Source organism: Mobula hypostoma, chromosome 3, assembly GCF_963921235.1.
Source record: "Mobula hypostoma chromosome 3, sMobHyp1.1, whole genome shotgun sequence".
In the NCBI taxonomy this organism is placed as follows: domain Eukaryota; kingdom Metazoa; phylum Chordata; class Chondrichthyes; order Myliobatiformes; family Myliobatidae; genus Mobula; species Mobula hypostoma.
The window spans coordinates 64,373,100-64,390,762 of record NC_086099.1 but is presented as its reverse complement, the minus strand read 5'-3'; the positions used below and the strand labels follow the sequence as shown (position 1 = coordinate 64,390,762).

The following is a 17,663-nucleotide window of genomic DNA, read 5'->3' as shown; positions in this document are numbered from 1 at the left end:
CAGCATTACAGTCAATTGGATCAATGCATATAAAGTTACTGTTTCACAACATTGCGATAATTGATTAAAGTAAGGATGGCAAGTGGTGCAATCAATTTCAGAGACATTAATCCAATATGCTGTCAGAAAGCGCTGAAAATATTAGCAACTATATTGTGATGTTAAGAGCAAAAGCTACACTGAATTAAAATAATTGGAAACACAATAGTTTCAATGTGATTGCTCTGGAAATGAGGGATTCATTTTCAAACAACCATCTTAAATGATATGTAGAGGGAAATCTATATACAAGTCCCATGAAAGAATTTAAATATTGGAAGCAATTCAAGGCACTTGGGGATTTAAATTCCCTAGCTTGCTATTAGCATATGAAGTGGAAAATAATGTTCCAGCAATACTATTTGTACATAGAAGTCCTATAAACAGTGCTTATTTTACATAAAGCTTGAGTATAAACTTACTACAACGAAATGCTACAAAAGTTTCAGCTAATGTCTTATAATCGCAATAAAGTTATGAAACTTCATGTGCGCTCCAGGTGGTCTTTTTACGATAACTGAATTTATTAACAGGGTAAATAATATATTAAAACATAAAACAAATCTTAACAACCTCTATGTGAACAGAAGAATGGTTTTCCTTTATACAGAATTTATAATTACCTCGGGACACATAAAGTGATTTATACTCCAAGTACTCTCCAAGTATTATAACAGCAATGGTTTTTGTACGGAGCCAAAGACTATTTATTTTAAAATAAACTGTACTTGAGAAACAGAAGGGAGATTATCAAAAGGATTTCCTTCTTTTCTCTTAAAAGGAGTGCCATGGAGATTTTTTACACCTTCCTGGAACAAAGGGTGAAACTTTAAAATGTGGTGGCACAATTCACTGTGCATTAGATTGCGTTAAATACATAACATTGCTGGTTTTCACCAGTACTCCAAGTAAACTAATCAGACAACTAACTGATCACCAACTAAATCACTCAGGAAGATTTAAATATTGAACTTGGGGTGGAAAACAGAAACAGCAATAGCTGAACTACAATGAAGTCTACTCTACATTGCAATGTACAAATTGTAACAGGTAAAACATTAATTGCATGAAGCAGATGCTGTTCCTTCTATATCTTAATTACCATCCACTAGCCTACTTCATCAAGACAATGACAATTTTCACATTAGAAAGCAGGCAGATATCCCCTTGGCACAAATGGTAAAAATACTGTGCAATTGCTTTAGGTACGTTCAACAAAATGTACATTCTCTCATCAAATAGGCTAGGAACTTTATTCTCTGCTGTGCTTTGAACTCCACATCCTCATGAGGTCCATAGAACACATCAATAAGGAACACTGCACTGAAACATACTTGCCAACTCATGGGGATTCTTCGCTTACAACCACCACCTGCAGATCATTTTGCTAATCACAGCAAAGTGGATAAAACTGCAATAAAATATCCTTTTAAATTCTGGTAGAACACTCTAGAACCTATTACAAGCAGAACATGACTTATTCAAAAACTGTTCAAATTCTTGTCATAAAGTGTTCTTTTTTTCAGAAGAAACGAGATGGCTCACCATTCATCTAAAAAGACAGGGCAAGAGAAACCCCAGCGGTACAACTGCCTGAGCTGATTTGATTGAAAGACTGAGAATTGTCAGCTACTTGGAAGGTAGAAAATTGGGAGCATTCCCTCTCATATGAGATCACAGAGATGCACTTCTTGTTTTGAAAAACAGATAGTCCCTGGAGTCTGGAAGAGCAGTGTATTTAATAGTTGGCTCTCTAGGAGTTGACAAATATTATGTTTTACAATATGACGTAATTTTTGCTCATATAAATTAATATATAATACACCCAATGGGGACTGCATTTTACCTTTGCAGCTTGAAGAATGAGCACTAGAATATTTTCAACAAGCAGCAGCGAATTTAAAGAATTCCTGTTCTGCATTATAAAGGAGTGTTGATTCTCATAGTGTGAATTATAAGGAAGGTTGAAAGGGTAATGCATTAACAAATCAAAGGATGTAGAGAATGGTCTCTTTTCTTAGATTGTATACTGAAGGGAGATAAACCACGATATTGAGTAGCTTTGTGTTTGAATGTCTCTAATTTATATTTCTCTACCCTAGTCATGGTTCATTCTTTATAATTTTCTCCAGTATCGATCCCCACTATCAACATCAAAATAGTCATTAGATTTGTAATTAGATTAGATTATGAAGACACGTAGTCCTCTTTCATTGTCATTTAGTAATGCATGCATTAAGAAATGATACAATATTTCCTCCAGTGTGATATCACAAAACACAGGACAGACCAAGACTGAAAAAACTGACAAAACCACATAATTATAACATATAGTTACAACAGTGCAACAATACCATAACTTGATGAAGAAGTTTATGAGCACAGTAAAAAGTTCAGAGTCTCTCAAATGTCCCACATCTCACGCAGACGGGAGAAGGAAGAAAAACTCTCCGTGCCATGCTGACCACAGTCTGACTCTGAGTCATCCGAAAACATCGAGCCTCTGATCAGCTCTCCGACACCGAGTACTAAGCGCCATCTCTGTCCGAACGATTCGACCTCGATCTCGGTCGCCAACAGCAAGCAAAGCCGGGGATTTTGAGGCCTTCCCTCCGGAAGATCCCCGACCACGCAGTAACAACAGCAGCGAACTGGCGTTTTAGAAATGTCTCCAGATGTTCCTCTGTGCTTTCACGTCCGTCTCCATCAAATCAGAATTGTCCACGGCCCCTATTTAACTGATACGATATCATTTTTCACCAGAGGGCTGCACATGCGCGGCGCGCTGCTCTCTCTCCTCCCGCCGAATTACTAATGATAGTATCCCTATCATTACTAGGATATAACTTATTGATTTAAAGTTTCTAACTAATGGAAGTATAAGTTGCGAGAAAAACGGGTCTGACCTTTGCAAAGCACAGAGAAATTGTGTTTCCCAGATTTCATCTTCCTGCCACAGTCATTACAGTAATTGTACACACTAGAAGATCCTTTTTAGACATCATTGATGACCTAGCAGTGTGTCATAGCTTCAACAAAAATTAACAAACACCTTACTGGAAGGGGTTTGTAGTTTCATTGCTGGCCTTGTGTAAATAAGCATTGGCTTAATGGGCACAGGATGAAGAGCCATAGACAAAGTTCCTCAAATTATTTGTCAGGAAATGCAGACGAGGCTTCACCTAAATGTACATCAGTGAACACGAATCAGTGCTGAGCAATCGCTGTAATAAACTGCAAAATAACAAGCCATCAGGGAACACAAAACAACATAGATTGAATACTTAACATGACTAGGCATTAAAGCAACTGAAAACTAGAAACACTGGCTCAATGAATGAACGAACAAGGATTGTGGATAAAAGCTGGGTTTAAATGGCCTGCAGGTGATGAGATAGTGATGAGATAGTGATGAGATAGAAATGAATTGCAGGTGACTCCTGTTAGCTAGGACAGACTGAGAGAAGCCTGCCTCTGCAAACCTCATAAGACACTTTCCCCTCTCCTGGCACCTGATGGCCCAGGACAATCTGGATCTCAAGTTCTCGATATTTGTTTGTTTACTTATTTACTTTTATATTTGCTGTTTATTGTCTTTTGCATTGAGTTTGGTGTGGTCTTTCATTAATTTTGTTATAATTATTGGATTTATTCACTATACCCACAAGAAAATGAATCTCAGAGTTGTATATGGTGACCTTGATTAATAAATTTACTTTGAACTTTTGAACTTTGAATAAGTACTGTAGCAGTTTGAGGGAGTGTGGTCGGGGCCATTCAACACCAGCACACTTTCTCTGGATCCACGGTTATGCCTTGGGGGTGAAAGGATGTGACTGGGGTATGAAACTGGCATTTCCCTAACAGGCAGTATAGTTGGCTTTCAAGGAGACTGTGAAGGACTGAATGGATGTGACAGATGTAGTGTTGAGGGTATCTTGGAGAAAATAAGAATTTCATCGAGGTAGATCAATATGTACCTGTGTAGCAAGTCTCACAGGAAGTCTTGGATGAAGGGTTGGAAAACGGCTGTATTGGTGGAAACTCCAAAAGGCATCACCAAGTATTCATAGTGGCCAGTGGGTGTTATGAATGCTGTCTTCCGTTCATCTTGATAGATGAAGATCAGATTGTCCTAACTCGGTTGATCCCACTCGATGAAGATCTGGGTCCCATGAAATGTCTGAGTGTACTATCTATCAAGGCATGAGGGTAGCAGTTCTTAATGGTGATTTTGTTAAGTCCACAGCAGTCAACGTAGGGACGGAAACCACCATCTTTCTTTTTGACAAAGAATCCTGCACTAGCTGGGAACTGGAAAGGACAATAGAAACCATGCTGTGGTGCTTTGATGAGGTGATCATTCATGGTTTGGGGCTCAGGAGGTGAGAGGGAGAATAGACAGCGAGGGGTGGTGTCTGGGAGGAGGTTGATCACGCAGACATGTGGTCTATGAGGCAGTAGTTTGCCCACAAGGCAATGGTTAAGTTGTGGTATTCCTGCAGGGGTTTGGTGATGTTGAGTGTTTCCTCTGTCTCCATAGATTTATGGGGTAAAGACAACTGATGTTGCTGGCAGGTGGGTTGACAACTCAGCAATGATCTAGATGACCAGGTGAACTGAAGGTTGTGAGTGGAGACCCAGAGGTAACCCAAGATGAGAGTGTAGGGTGAGTCAATAAGGAGGAATTGGATGGACTCGCGGTGCTCTTCAATGCCCATGTACGTCTGCACACTCTGACCATCCCAGACCCCAAGATATGTCCATCAATGGCCGTGATACAGAAGGGGAGATAGGCTTGAGTGGGAGTCCAAGCTGCACATAGTCTGATTCAGAAAGTTGCCTGTTGCACCAGAATCCACGAGAGCCTCATGTGCTGTACAGCTGTCAGGAAGTGGAGGACAGAGAGAGTAAGTGGGGCTACAGTACTGCAACAAGGAGCCGGGGGAGCTGACTAGATAGAAGGCCCTTGTCTCTAACTTTTGGTGCTGTTTTCATAGACACAGTGATGATTTGATACGTGGGTGATCGACGGTAAACAAACAAATTGTTTTTCCACTGATGCTCACGGTCCCGGGAGGTGGGGAGTGGTTAAGGGAGCTCTTCTGAATTTTATGGGTTCTGGAGCATTGCTGATGAGGGTTCTATGGGCTGAAATGGTTCTAGTAATGGAACTGAGGTTCTAGCTGATGATCTCACGGGTAATTCCATAAGATGCTTGTCAACACAGAGGGCCAAAGGAATGAAACTTTCAAGGTCAGAGGGCATCTTCCGGGTAGACAGCGCATCTTTCAAGCAATCCAAGGGGCCGTGAGGGGCATGGGCCAGCAATGCTTCTCCATTGCGAAGGCTCTGAATTCCATGGTGAAATCAAGCACTGAGCATCAGCCTTGACACAGACAAAGTATCCGATCCACTGACTCCCTACCACTTCCTGGATGGCTGAAGACCCAGCGCATCTCACGGGTGAATTTCTCACATTTATTGCAGGTGGTGGCTTTATTGTCCCAGTTAGCTGCAGCCCAGATTAGAGCTCACCCCGTCAAGAGTGAGGTGACTAAGACAATCTTGACTCGGTCCTTAGAGTACAGAGATTGCTTCAGCTCAAAGTGCAAGGCACACTAGGGAAGGAAGTTGTAGCACCAAGTTGGCAATCCGAAGCGTTCAGGCACCAGAATCCAAGACTCCAAGGGAAGAGGTTGACTGACGTGGGGTTGCTGCGAGCTGGTTGATAATGATAACTGATGTTCAAATGGTTTTTTGCTGCATCAGGATCAGTTAATTATGTCGGTGATGACTTCCTTTAGGTGAGCAAACTCTGCTGGTTCAATCTTCCTGTCAAGAAATGTAGAGCAAGCTTGACCCAAACACAGAGCAGTCGAGATGCTTATCAGTAAGCAATCACTTTAACAATAAACTGCAAAGTAACAAGTGATAAGGGGTCAGAAAACGTGAGTTACCAGATACTTAACACAAGATAACTGAAGACTCAGAGCAACTGGTTGAGGCTGGCTAGTTTGATGAGTGAAGAAGGATTGTGGGCGAAAGCTGGGTTTAAGTAGGCTTCAGGTGATTAGTTGGAAACAAGTGGTAGATGACTCCTGTTACTGGCTGGAGACTGGGAGGTGCCTGCCTGTAACAGGCCTGACATTACAGAGTAGCCAAAAAAAAAGACAGCGTATAGAAAATAAGGTTCATCACCAATTTCTGCTAGGTTAGACCCTTCTGCTGATTGGACATTTGCATACTAAACAGGAATATTTCCTCATTTTGCCAAAAAATCATTTAAATATATTTTGCCAACTATCAAGCAAGTGTGGTGTTTTCAGTGTGCTTTTAACTAAAGACCTTGTTTCTTGCATCCATCTTTCCCTTCCTTTTGATCAGCCATTTTGTTTTATCATTTACCTTGAGCTGCTAAATCCTAATTATTTCCATTGTGATTAAAGTTCCAAGTGCTCCTGCCACGTTTTGTCACCCTGCAACCTTATCCTTCAATCTCTTTGAATTATGGAGGACAGCATGTGTATAAATATCCCTCTCCAGCAGACTTCATCATGATCAGCATGACTCCAGCATTCCTACTTTTTTTTAAAATGTTTCTTAATTGTACATATGATTTTTTTTTTGTGTGTTCTATCACTGAGCAGTAGTGAACCATCTGATTTGCCTATCAGGGTTCTCTTTGGGAACTAGTTGACTTGATCAGCATGTCTAATCTGGAATTTAATAAAAATGATTCACGATCGCATTCAATAAAAAAAAGTAATGCTAGAAAGACTCAGCAGGCCTGGCCAGTACCTATGGTAGTGGTAATGGGGGAGAGAAAGAACATTTAAACTGAAACCACTTTTTTATTACTAGCAAAGGTTTTCAATCTGAAACATTAACTGTTTTTTTACTTACAGCTACTGTCTGACTTGCTGAATGTTTCTAGAATTGCTTGTTTTAATTTCATGTTTCCAATACCTTAGTATCTCTCTTTTCTCCTTTCTTCTATTCCCATTGTGAATATGGCACAGCAAGAATTCTATCCTGATCACTCAGAGCTGGGGCTATTTGGGTAGGTCGGGGGGGGGCGCGCAGATGGAGTCTTTGTCTGCAATAAAATGACAGCTACCTCAGTAAATATGTTAAAGACAAGGTTGGATAGATTTCTGCACAGTAGGGAAATTAAGGGTTATGGGGAAAAGGCACGTAGATGGAGATGAGTCCATGGCCAGATCAGCCATGATCTTACAGAATGGCAGAGCAAGCTCGACGGGCCAGATGGGCTACTCCTATTTCTTACGTTCTTACGGAAGCGGGAAGAGATGACTTTGAATAACTTATGCTGCTCAGATTAACTACTGAGAAGAAATTCATCTTGTGTGAAGTGTTTCAGAATAAGAACTCATGCAAACACGGATGAACACCAATATTTTACCAGTATCCAATTCTTTTAAAGTAGGAAGTCACTAATTTTGAAATATTATTTTGCTGGTCTGCCAAATTTCTAAAATGCATCCTCAGCATCTTATGAGTGGTTAATTGATGTCTATTCCAATTTTAAATCTACAGAAAAATTGAGGTTTAACTGGAATTTCCTGAGGCATTTAAACCTCAAAACAAATAATTTTTAATGAGATGACAATAAAGTTCATAACAGCTTAATGAACTGTCAATTAAGATGAACCCACCAACAAAGTATTCAGCGTATTAGCAATGTGTGATTAGTAGCAAACTGTCAAGATTACATTTTGTAGGCATCTTTAATATATTTATATTATACTTAGAGATTTTTAGAGATACCACATGATAATAGGCCATTCTGGGCCAATGATACCACACTGCCCAATTACACCCATGTGACCAATTAGCCTACTAACATTTTTGGAATATGGGAGGAAACCAGAGCCGTCGGATGCAACCCACACAGTCACGGGGAGAATGTACAAACTCCGTTCATACAGTGGCGAATTGAACCCAGGCTGTTCCTGTTGTAACTGTGTTACAGTAATGCTGCGCTACTGTTCCACTCCAAAAAGCAATTGGTTGTCTTGCTCTTCAGTTGTAAAACCATTGAAAGTCAGACAGTAGGGAAAAAAAACAGCTAGGAAAGCTTCCAAATCAGTGGTAATATAATCAAACAGCTGAAGTGCCTTACCACAGAACAGGAAATGTTAAAGGGCCACTACTAAACCATACAGCGTCTGACTCACCAAGTAAAATTTGACAGGCTCCATTCCAACCATGATGTGGGCTGGGCTCCCATGCTCCGTTCCCACTCACTAGGATGCCATTTCCTTCACTCTCATTCAAATCTCCAAGTGTCTTATCCCCACACTGCCTTTCAAATGACCAGGGTCTCATTTCTCATGTTTACAATAAATTCACCCGATTCATTGGGAAATTTTATATAATCCCATGCAATATCTAATACAAAATGCTGCAGGGTATTGGTAACAGTGACATTTAACTGTCTGAAAAAGGATTTGCTAATCTAGCATTCCCCAAGAATGCCAGATTATCAGAGCTTTACCATAGTTATATTCAGTTTACTCCAAGTAGCATCATCAGCACCTTTGACTATTTTGCCACTGTGAATACATTCAGTTGAAGTATGTTGTAAGGAAAGTAATTTTCCTTCACAAACAAGATACCCATGGGTATATTTACATTATCTGTTTTCTCCATAGTTTATGGGATTTCAACAAAGTGGGAACTTTTCTATGTACTGATAAATTCAATACTCTTCTCCATCATAACAACTTTCCTATGAAAAATAATAGGATTAAATGGGCATACAAAAAGGAACACAAAAGGAGATCTTTCAATCAGTGTTGGTATAATTCCACTACATTATGAAAGTAAAGGATTTGGGGGCAAATTTTGGACAAAGATTGAGTAAACTAGTGGAAGGCCCAATATGCGTTACTTAGTGGGGTTAAGCTAATTGCATAAGAGTCAAAGTTACAGTTAGTTAAAAGATTTCTGTTAAACTGCAAGAACAATACACTGTGCTTTCGAAAAGTTACAGCTGTTATTATATAAGTCTGGTATTGTAGTTCTAACACCGTTTGCTGTACTTGTTCATTGGTTTCAATACACATTTTAACAGAGTTCCAAGTTTTGCTATTCCACGTCTTACTTTACTTCAACCCAAAAGAATTCTAGATGAAGCACAAGTAAAAGGTATCAGTAACATTTAGCCACATTAATGATCACATTGTCTCTTTAAAGTAAGTTTTCTACAACAAATAATGATAGGCAAAATATTATCATAATGGGGTCCATCTTTCTTTCCAAAACACTGTATAACACTGACAACAAAATGACAATTTATTACATTCTATTTTCAGGTTGCTGCTGCCCCATTTCCACTGTAGGAATGCTAAAAATAGAATGCTGTACTTTGAAATCATTCACGACAGAGAATTTATGTTTCATAGCAAGTATCTAAAGAGGATAACAAAGAGCAAATAATTACAAATGTTCTTGCAAGAACTCGAGTTTTGACAGCACTATTGTAAGGTATTGAATTTCTTTTGATCTGTAAAAATTTTACAGTATAGTTAAAGACTTTAAAAGCCTGCAAGAGACCAGTATTTATGATGATTCATTTATTGAACTTCTGCAGCAATTTTACAACATCAAATAGTAAGGTTCTAATATTCTGCATGCTATCTAACTTCTATAGCACTTCAGAAACTATGGTTTTGTTCAGTAAAAATAAGTCCAACAAGTAAATTCAAACAAGTAAGAGATCAACCTTCGGCCAAACTGGCATCTGAACTTACTAACAAGAGAAAATCTGCAGATGTTGGAAATCAAAGTAATACACACAAAATGCTGAAGGAACTCAGCAGGCCAGGCAGCATCTCTGGAAAAGAGTGAACAATTGAGGTTTCAGGTTAAACGCCTCCATGAGTCCTGATGAAGGGTCTTGGCCTGAAACATCAACTTTACTCTTTTCCATAAATGCTACCTGACCTGCTGAGTTCCTCCAGCATTTTGTGTGTATTAATCTGAACCTACTAATCAGATCACCAACTACAGAGTGAGCACAGTAGCTTTCTCCACAATTTTGTCTGTATTAAACTATTTCCTGGGAGGGTATAGGTATATTCTGTCTGATGGGTACAAAGTCAAACTTCAAAATAGCGTTTTGTACTAATTGTACATTCAGTAGATTGATCAGATGGTTCCACAACCTGTAATGGATTTAAAATGGTTTAATATAAGTAACTCAATCTCAAAAGGTACCAAATAACCAAGGCCAGAAGAATAATGTGTTTGCAACACACACAGAATGCTGGAGGAACTCAGCAGGCCAGACAGTATCCATGGAAAAGAGTAGATTGCCAACATTACAGGCCGAGACCCTTTATCAGTACTGGAGAAACAAGATGAGAAGTCTTCTTATTCTGACTTCTCATCTTTTTTCATCAGTCCTGATGAAAAGTCTTGGCCCAAAATGTCAACTGTTCACTCTTTTCCATAGATGCTGTCTGCCCTGCTGAGTTCCTCCAGCTTTTTGTGTGTATTACTTTGACTTCCAGCACCTCCAGATTTTCTCTTGTTTATTAATAATGTGTTTGACCTTCTTTGAAGGAGATCAGCACACTAAGGCTTCAGATCAATCATAACAAACACATTTTCGGAAATAACAATTAAATCTGTGCAGGGACCAAATTTGATATAATCTTTTCCATTGTATGGTCAGTAATTTATGTGCCTTCCTAAGCTATGCTTGCTTACCTTCACAGCAGCTATTGTACCAACAAACACATTTCCTCAATTCTTAGAGCTGCTTTATAGCAACTACTCCAGAAAAAAATTCCATCAAGTATTGAAACTGCCAGGAGGAAATCTTAAGGTGATTAGATGAGAATTACATTTAGTTGTTCTGATATGAAAAGTGATCAGAAATAGAAAATGTTATGTAACAACTTAGAACAAGAAGATCTGTTCATCAAGAGATCTGCATGGTCAGGAAAAGACAATCAAAAATGCACACTATCAGCCAATTAAAAGTGTTCCTTCCTGCCACAAACAAAAATCATAACTGCCCTTCAGGCTGCCTCCAACCTAGGAATTAGAAAACCAGAGGATGTGGATGAGGTCCTAAATGTGTACTTTGCATCAGTACTTACCAAGGAGAAAGACATGGAGAATACAGCATCTTGAAATAAAAAATGGAGCAATGTTGGGTTCTTTAAAGAAAATCAAGGGGAATAAGATCTTAGTGCCAGATGGATGTATACCAGGTTATTGAGGGGTAAGAGATGTGATTGCTGGGACCTTGACCAATATCTTCACGGCTTCTCTAACCATATGCAAACTCCCAAAGGACAGGCAGGTAGCTAATGTTGTTGAATGAAGCAAAAAGGGAAATAGGAATAAATCATGGAAACTATAGATCTGTAAGTCTCACATCAGTGGTACAGATGTTATTGGAGAGAATTCTCAGGGTTAGGATTTATGATCAATCAGAAAACCATGACCGAATTAGTGACAGCCAGGATGTAGAGCAATTACGTCTTACTAACTTGATTGAGTTTACCAAGGAGGTGATGAAGATGACTGATGAAAGTAGAGTTGTGGATGGTGTCCATGTGGATTTTAGTTGGGTATTCGACAAGGTCCTTCATGAGAAGTTCATCCAAGAATAAAATGCAAGAATCCAGTGAGAACTGGCCATTTTCAGAATTTCAGTCTAAAGGTACCGATATCTTTAACCTCTCGCTTCAGCAATCTGAGGTACCCATTTGTGTCAAGCAACCTTCAAATATACCAGTGCCTAAGAAGAACATGGTAATCTGCCTCAACGATTATCATCCAGTGGCACTTACATCCACTGTGATGAAGTGCATTGAGAGGTTGGTAATGAAGCATATCAATGTCTGCATGAAAAGTGACATGAATCAGCTCTAATTTACCTACTGGCTCAACAGGTCCATGGCAGACGTCATTTCATTAACTCTTCACTCAATCCTGGAACATCTAGACAGCAAAGCTACATACATCTGGATGTTCTTTGTCGACTACAGCTCAGCATTCAAAACTATCATCCTCTCAAACTAATCAATAAGCTTCAAGACCTTGGCTGCAATACCTCCTTGTGCAATTGGATTCTCAATTTCCTCTCTTGTAGACCCCAATCAGTTTAAATTATCAAGATCTTCCCTACAATCTTCTTCAGCACAGGTGCACCCCAAGGCTGTGTGCTTAGCCTCCTGTTCTACTCGCTTTATACTTAAGACTGTGAGGCTAAGCACAGCTCTAATGCTACAGGTATATGCAAGTTTGAGGACAAAACAACTATCGTTGGCCGAATCAAAGGTGGTGACAAATCCAAATTTAGGAGGAACATTAAAAATCTGGTTGAGTGCAGCCACAACAACCTCTCACTCACTGTCAGCAATCCCAAGGGGCTGATTATTGACTTCAGGAAGAGGAAACCGGAGGTCCATGAGCCAGTCCTCATTGGGGGAAATCAGAGGAGGAGAGGGCCAGCAATTTTAAATTCCTCAATGTTATCATTTCAGAGGATCTATCTTGGGTCCAGCACACAAGTCCAATAATGAAGTAAGCACAACAGCACCTCTACTTCCTTAGAAGTTCCTTAGAGAATGGTGGGGGTGCTTGGAATGTGCTGCCTAGATGGTAGTAGAGGCAGAAACATTTGAGTCTTTTAAGAGACATTTAGATAGGCATATGAATGTGAGGAAAATAGAAGGATATGAACATTGTGTATGCAGGAGAGATTAATTTAGTTAGCCATCTTATTATGATAAAAAGCGTTACTATAATGTTCTGTGTTTTTTTTTCTATGTTCTAACTCAGATAATAACACCCTTGGTGGCAGCCCATTTATTGTATGAAAAATATCAAAAGATATCCATAACATATACAATGGTAAAGGTATGGATGGATGAAGGAACTAACTGCCCACTTACACTAACAATAATCACTTTAGCAATGGCTTCACAAATAGCTATTTATATTTAACTTCCAAGGCCAGTAGCATATGTGGTCCTTTTGTGTAAAAGCCAAAAAACAGAGTAGTAACAAATTGTCAAGCCCTTCCAACCCATCTAAATTTGTAAAAGCTGACTACACTTACCTATAATACCAGCTGGGAGGATAAGGGCACTTCATACATACAAACAAGAGACATCAAATAGAATGATTTCTATTCATGAGTAAGTCAGCAAATGTAGCAGATAGGTAGCACCTGGTAGACAAATACAAGGCATTGAAACTAAGAATGCGAAACAGACATTAATATTAGTGAATACTTGCAGACTACAAGATACAAGAGAGTATAAAAGATAGAGGTCACACACTTGTAAACAAGGGGAATAGAACTAATATTTGAGATGCGGTAAAAACAAGTTACAAGGCATCAACAAGAGACAACTAAAACTTCAGTTGTTACATTCAGAGATTATTTTTTTCAACTCATGCAAGTCTACAATATTCACAGAAAATATACTTCCAAAAAATGTCAAATGCAGTCCATTCCACTCTTAGGACACTAACAATTTGGATTTTTATGACACATCAAAAACTTCTGAGTCATTTTTACTATTTCGAGACTACTGAAGGATGAAGATGAGCATCCAGAAGTTGTGCTTCACAATGATACAAATGACATAGGCGGAACGGTGACGAAGTCCTGTAGAGTGATATCTGGGAATTAGGTGCTAAGTTAAAAACCAGAACCTCCAGGGTTGCGCTGTCAGGATTGCTATCTGTGTCATATGCTTGTGAGGTTAGAAATAGGAAGATAATATGGTTTAACGTGGAGCCTAGGAGATAGTACAGGAGGAGGTGGGACATGTACAAATAGGATAGATTGCATCCAATTCAGAGGGGGACTGATATTCTTGTGAGATCGCTAGTTCTGCTCCTGTGAGGGGTGGGGAGGGATTTGCAGGGGGATGTTGAACCAGACTGCCAAGGCAGATAGTCAAGTGGGTGCGGGGAAAGTACGTCAAGCCTACATATAAAAACAGGAACCGAAAGGCTGAGCGTAGTGGGACTGATGTTCTGAGTTGCATTGACCATTGATACTGGGATAGTATTAGTCAAATGTGTTCAGCAAAGTTTTCTTAATTTATAGAGGTCCCACGTACAGAGAGTGCAATACTGTATCTCTCATTAAGGAATGAGAAAGAGCAAATGACAGAAGTGTGTCTAGGGGAACACTTTGGATCTAGTGATCATAATTCCAATAGTTTATGGGCCAAAAATGGCAGACTGGATTTAATATAGACAAGTGTGCGGTGCTGCATTTTGGGAGGACAAGACAGGGAAGGAGTTCCAGTGAACGGCAGGGTACTAAGGAGTGCAGCAGAAGAGAGAGATCTAGAATCCAGATACATAATGTCTTGAAAGAGGTGTCACAGGTAGACAGTGTCTTTTCATCTAGAACTAGAAGTCATACATTAAGAGTGAAAAGTGAAATTTAAGGGGAACCTGAGGGGGAATTTCACTCAAGGTGGTGCAAACGTGGAATAAGCTACCAGCGGAAGTGGTGAAATCAGGTTTGATTTCAACATTTAAGAGATGCTTGGATAAGTACGTGGATGGAAGGGGTATGGAGAGTTACAGTATGGTCCAGGTGCAGGTCATCGGGACTGGGCAGAAAAACAGTTCAGCATGGACCAGTGGGGCTGAAGAGTCTGTTTTGTGCTGTAGTACTCTTTGACTCTATTAACATAAATATTCAAAACTACCATTATTAAATTCACTCTCCTGTTCTCTAGATTACTGTCGTAGGTTTTTCATTTTCCAGTTGAGTAACATAGTACCAACACAATCTTTGCCTTTCTACATACAGATCCAATTGTATGTTGAATAATCCAGGAATAAGTTTGATTATAAGGCTGCTGCTTTTGCTTAAAGAGATTGTCTATGTCTTTAGCTCCATACAGGGTTTAGATAAGACTGATACAACTAAATTATCTTTATGAAGGACACAAGATCAAGAAAATGTAGATTTTCTTCCAAGTTATCAATGTTGTGACCTTAAACAGTCATGTAATATCATAAGTGAAAAAAAACACTGCATATGCTTGAAATAAAATAAAAACAGAGTTTTGGAAATACTTTATACTTATACTTTATACTTTATTGTTGCCAAACAATTAATACTAGAGCATACAATCATCACAGCGATATTTGATTCTGCTCTTCATGCTCCCTGGAGTACAAATCAATAGTAAATATTAAAAACTTAAATTATAAATCATAAATAGAAAATAGAAAAGGGAAAGTAAGGTAGTGCAAAAAAAAACCAAGAGGAGGGTCCGGATATTTGGAAGGTATGGCCCAGATCCGGGTCAGGATCCGTTCAGCAGTCTTATCACAGTTGGAAAGCTGTTCCCAAATCTGGCCGTACGAGTCTTCAAGCTCCTGAGCCTTCTCCCGGAGGGAAGAGGGACAAAAAGTGTGTTGGCTGGGTGGGTCGTGTCCTTGATTATCCTGGCAGCACTGCTCCGACAGCGTGCAGTGTAAAGTGAGTCCAAGGAGCGCTGGGCTGTGTTTACAATCTTCTGCAGCTTCTTCTGGTCTTGGACAGGACAACTTCCATACCAGGTTGTGATGCACCCCAGAAGAATGCTTTCTACAGTGCATCTATAAAAATTAGTGAGGGTTTTAGGGGACAGGCCAAATTTCCTTAGCTTCCTCAGGAAGTAAAGGCGCTGGCGGGCCTTCTTGGCAGTGGACTCTGCTTGGTTGGACCAAGTCAGATCATTTGTGATATTAACCCTGAGGAATTTAAAGCTTTTGACCTGTTCCACTTGTGCACCACTGATGTAAATGGGGTTGTGTGGTCCGCTACTCCTTCTGAAGTCAACAACCAATTCCTTCGTCTTGCTGACACTGAGGGATAGGTTCAGTCTTCGCACCATGCCACCAGGTTCTTAATTTCCTCTCTGTACTCAAACTCATCATTACCCGAGATACGGCTTACAATTGTGGTGTCATCAGCAAACTTACATATTGAGTTCGATTGAAACTTGGCTACACAATCATGGGTGTACAGTGAGTACAGCAGGGAGCTGATTACACAGCCCTGTGGGGCATCAGTGCTCAGAGTGATTGTAAAGGAGAGCTTGTCCCCTGTTTTTTTTTTTAATACAGCCTGGGTCCTGTCTGTGAGGAAGTTGAAGATCCAGCTGCAGATCTGAGTGCTAAGGCCCAGGTTCTGGAGCTTAGGAATCAGTTTATTTGAAATGATGGTATTAAAGGCAGAGCTGTAGTCAATGAAAAGCAGCCTTACATATGTGTCTTTATTCTCCAGCTGTTCTAAGGAGGAATGTAGGGCCAGAGAGATGGCATCTGCCGTTGACCGGTTGCTCCGGTAGGTGAATTGCAAAGCATCGGGGTTGACCGGTAGGCTGTGGTTGATGTATGCCATAACCAATCGCTCGAAGCACTTCATAGCAATTGATGTCAGAACCACAGGTCGATATTCATTCAGGCATGCCACCTTGCTCTTCTTCGGCACTGGGATTATCGTTGCCTTTTTAAAACATGAGGGGATCTCAGACTGAAGCAAGGAGCAGTTGAAGATACCCGGAGGGTTAGGCAACATCTTTGTAAATGACTTTATGTTTCAGCATGGAGGCTCTTCACCAGCGTTTCTGTTTTGCAATGTCTCAGAATAGAAGGATGTCAGAATAGAAAGACAGCACAGAATGAGTTAAAGTACGAAGCCAATATGAAGAAACTTGATTTAATCCAGTAATAAATGGAAGTAGAAAAGACTTATGATGCATTATTGTTGAAGCTTAAAAGCATCAGGAAATTGCCAAAAAGCATTGACTGAGGGAGTGTTAACAATACATTGTTGCCTTGGAAAGAGGATAATTGAATGCTGGAAGAGAGAAAGAGTTCACCCAAAATAAGACAATCTATTCCTTCTATTCAGTTCAGGAGTTCACCAAATATGGAAGTAGTAATCAAATCTGGAGTAGCCATGATTCAACAGAATTTAGTGGAGAAGATTGCATCTTGTGCAAATATGTACATCTGCAATAAAATCTTTTCAAAGGTACTCTGAACAATCAGCAAGTCAGCCAAACCAATCTACAAAATAAATTCTGAACATACAAAATTGATCCAATGCGGAGTTCATTGACCAGAGGTCTCATTTAAACCTCTTAATCTATAAGGTTCTTAATTTAGTTAATTCCAGAAACTTCAACTTCTAAAAAAGGCAATGAGCCATGTTATGACATTATGGTGCCCCTTGACCAGAACTGGAAACCCCAATACCTAAATAATGGAGATGGCTGATCTCCAGAGTTTGCATTGTAACAGTCGCTGACAATACAATGTACATGACCCCAAAATCATTTAAAACCATTAAAACTGAAGGAGAAAAGAAAAACACAAAAGCCCCACAATTATTAAAAATATTAACGTACAAGAACTTTGAAAAAAAATTACTCCATTATCTCCTAGACTGTAAACACCAGTGCAGTCTATAGGATATCTGATCCAACACGATCCAACTGCTTATTCTCCAGCATTTCGCTGAGGAATCCATTCAATGTTCTCAGGTGATTCTTCCAGTAAGTTGTAGATTTCTATATATCACAGTGCGAGTGGAAAGTCCTGGATTT

The 17,663-nt window shown here is 39.6% G+C and overlaps 1 protein-coding gene across 4 annotated transcripts in view; it reads right to left on the bottom strand.

The window, feature by feature from the left end:
• The window catches only part of gabra2a (gamma-aminobutyric acid type A receptor subunit alpha2a), a 241,636-nt gene that overhangs the window by 157,438 nt on the left and 66,535 nt on the right, over positions 1 to 17,663 (bottom strand). The gene's annotated exons all lie outside the window — the stretch shown is intronic.